Genomic DNA, 3814 nt, shown 5'->3' on the forward strand with positions numbered 1-3814 from the left:
TTACACAACCTCCTATCTGGCAAATAGGGCTCCAGAGGTCTCCTTGCAGATTACTTAGGGAAAAAACTCTCACTGCCAGACTCCACAAGCATGAGTCATAAAGAGGTCAATTTTTCTAATCCTCTCCTCTTCTTCTCTTGTCCTCCCACGTCAATAGATCTGGGGAGACAACACAGCATAGAACAAGAAAAAAAATAAAAAAGGAGGCCTATTACACTCCATTGGCCTTAAGTGGTCTCATTTATTAAATAGATCCATTATGTAATTCTCAGATAAAACTACAGTCAAAAACACATTAAATTTTAGGATAGAACTGAGTGTATAAAGAGTCTCTTACTTAATCTCTGAGCTCTTATCTTGGGGCTGACAAAGCCCAGTGGAGTCATTTTGAAAGTGGCCTGAAGACGAGACCCATGCTGCTGGCACCAGCTCCCCAGGAGGACCAACAGCATGAGCAACACTCGGTGCGTTTAGTAGTCCAGGTAGATTAGGTTGTACTCCAAATCTCAGTGTCTCCACACAGTAAAGGTTTATTTCTCACTGGTTCAGATGCCTACTGCAGGTCTGCAGAGGCTCTTTCCATTCACTGACCCAGATGAATGGTCTCTGCCATTTCATAGCTACAAGCCCTGGAACACTTACCTTTCTAAACAGCAGGAAGAAGAGTGTCTCAGATCAGGCTACCTGGAAAACAGATGGAGATGAAGGCTTGTGTGCAGGAAGGTTATTGGGAAGTGAACTCAGAAGGGATATCTGCGAGGGAGAGAGCGGAATGAATTGCACAGAGAATTGTTGAACTGTGATGCGCTAACAACCAACGTCTTGGCCAGACTGACAGGGTGTTCTGGGGTCATAGTAGTTTTTCACAGTTGCTTCACCTTAAGGTAAGAGGCCTATGTCTTTATTATCTTAACTTCAACCAGTCATTTGACAGAATTGACTCCAGACAGAGGGCATGACTTTGGGGTAGTTGTTTTCTTCTACTGAGAACAACTCCTGGAAGCAACTCAGCTGAGACCTTTCAGCAAAGAATTCTCCCAGCAGCCAAAGGAATGACAGTCTCCTTAATCGCAGACTGGGTAGCACACACAGCACCCACTACAAAGGGAACAGGGCAGGTGTACATACATTTTACTGCCTTCAGGTGGGAGAGACATATGCCTTTTTTTTTTTTTTTTTGCTTTCATTTCAGTGACCAGAAGGAGTCACATGGTCTCAACTAATTATAAGGAATCTGGGAAGTATGGGGAAATAGATGGAATATTTGGGAAGGATTACTCTTTCTGCCACAAGGGAGATATTCCTCTGGAGCTGTTCATTTTCATGTCTAGTGGTGTTTACCCTGCTGTCAGGTCTTGGTACACGTGAGGTTTTGTACTTTGTACCCAGTGACTTCGTAATAACCTATCTGGTTTCTGCCTCTGATTTTCTGGAAGATATATGAAGCTCCTTTTCTCCCAACTGCAAGATTGGATCTTTGCTGAGGGCCATTGCCAAGTAGGAATGACGCATCGAAATTTCCTTGCCAGCGTACCCCATGCTGCTTAGAGGACATTCGATGGGACATTGCATGTATGCTTTAGTAAGGTGACCTTGCTCAAAGACCAGGGCGGATCCGGGTTTAGAGCTGATCAGGTTTGAGGAAGTTTCCCCGCTCCTTGAGTTTAAGGCATTCCCAGTTTAAGACAATAGGGGTTTTAGGGAGGTTGGAGGTTGAAGATTATTGCTGCTGGGATTAGGGTGTTCCTGCTGCTTGTTCCCATTGGGTTCTCGTGAGATTCAAATGGAATTTGGAAAAAGCCTCGTGGAGTAGGTAAATTGGGCGGAGAGATTTTAGATTGCCCCTGAACCTGTGTGGAGGCCGCTGTGAGTTCAGGAATAAAGGATTGCTGTTTGAATCTACAAGGTGTGTGGTGGCTCGTAATTCTGTGCCCAGTCAAGACACTGGCAGATCTTTCTTCTGAGATCTTCTCTGTGCATCAAGTAAAGGAAGTTATTTTCTTTTCATTTTATGACCCAGTTCAAAGAAACAAGCAAACAAAAAAATCGATCAATCAATCAATAAAATAAACATAAAAGGCTCATCCCCTATTGCTGATGGAGCCCTTACCTTATACCATAGTGTCTCCCAGGGTTCTCTTCATCAATTCTCTCAATTAATTCATAGTCCTAAACTTCACATTATTCTAATAGGTCCTGTTACATGGCATTCAGTTCTTTTTAAATTGCCTACTCTCATACTTTAAAACATCACAATAAACATTCTTGCCTAAGACACCTGCCAAACTATATCTTGTTGGATATTCCAGATGGTTCTCCCTAAAACCTAGCTGATTGAATGTCTACTGCTTGAAAACCCTAGCCCTGGGACTTAGCCCAAGACCACTAAATTGGGATAAAATTAAGCAGATATACTTTCATCCTTAAAATTCTTTGAAAGTACATTTTCTCTGGTCAGCTATTTTTTTCTTTCTCTTTTAATCACTTGGCTCTTTCTCACTGTCCCTGTATATACACATTACTTTTCATCATTAGGGAGTCATTGCATACTTCATCTAGACAGTGCCCTGTGCTTTAAGAACCTAGACCAACTATAATTAAGGCAGGGTATGGATCACTGCATACATGGCATTAGTCCTTGGACACTCAGTAGCTATTAACCTACTTTAATAATTGACTGAGGCTATTGATTCCTTAAATATAACTATATGTTTCCATCTAAGTGGAACTGATTACAGTTTATAGGTCTGTTGAAGAACAGCTGACTTCTTAAAACTTGACTCACTTTAATTCAGGGACTCTGGAGACGACTCTTGACAACTGAGTGACCTCTGACCCACGGCTCACTGGGGCTAGGCTACCACTTGAGTCCAACTCAAATATTCTCTGAGTACGGCCAGCAAAATAGTACCTAGAGGAGGCAAGAGAAGAGAAGAAAACAATAAAAGGAGAAGCCATCATTGTAAATCTAGAGTTACTGCCTATTTAATCCCCAGTTCACAGACGGGCATCCAGCCACAGATGTATTTTGTTCATTAGGTACCATTTTTTTTTAAAGTAAAATATTTCACTTAAAAATCTGTATTCCAAGTGTGAACTGAAAAGTCAGACCTGACATGCTGGGCCCTCCTTCCTTGCGGCCAGTCATGGGGGCCCTCTTTAGAAGGATGGGCCATTGGCCTCCAGTTCACCAGGGCCCCACTGTCCTCCATTATTATGAACTGAATTATGTTCCCCCAGAATTCATGTTAGACCCCTAACCCCAAGGTGAGGGCATTTGGAGATAGAGCCTTTAGAGACATAATTAAAGTTCAATGAGACCATTAGGGAGGGCTGTAATCCAATCTAACTGGCATCTTCATGTCCTCACAAGAAGAGAAAGAAACAGCAAAAATGCCTGCACACTGAGAAATGCCAAGAGAGGACAGAGTTGGGAAGATGGCCATCTTATCAGCCAAGGAAAGGCCTGGGGCAAGCTGGGGAGGGTGGGGAGGAAGTTTGCTGATACCTTAACCTTGGACTTCCAGCCTCATGGAAGTCATGAGGAATGCATTTCCATTATTTAAGCCGCCCAGTCTGCAGCATTTGTTAAGCAACCCTGTCTGACTACCACTCCCATTGTGCCTCAGAGTTAGCACCAGACCTGTACCTCAGGGATTTCTCCTCCCCTGGACCATTCCACTCTTTACCTGCCTGAGTGCAGGAGGAATCACTTTCACCGAGATGCAAATAGTTCTGTTGGGGGCAGAAGGAAGAGGGAAGTAGTGAGTTTGGAGGAAGATGTTGAAGTAGATATACTTAAACTAGATTAACT

This window comes from Urocitellus parryii, chromosome 7, assembly GCF_045843805.1.
Source record: "Urocitellus parryii isolate mUroPar1 chromosome 7, mUroPar1.hap1, whole genome shotgun sequence".
In the NCBI taxonomy this organism is placed as follows: Eukaryota; Metazoa; Chordata; class Mammalia; order Rodentia; family Sciuridae; genus Urocitellus; species Urocitellus parryii.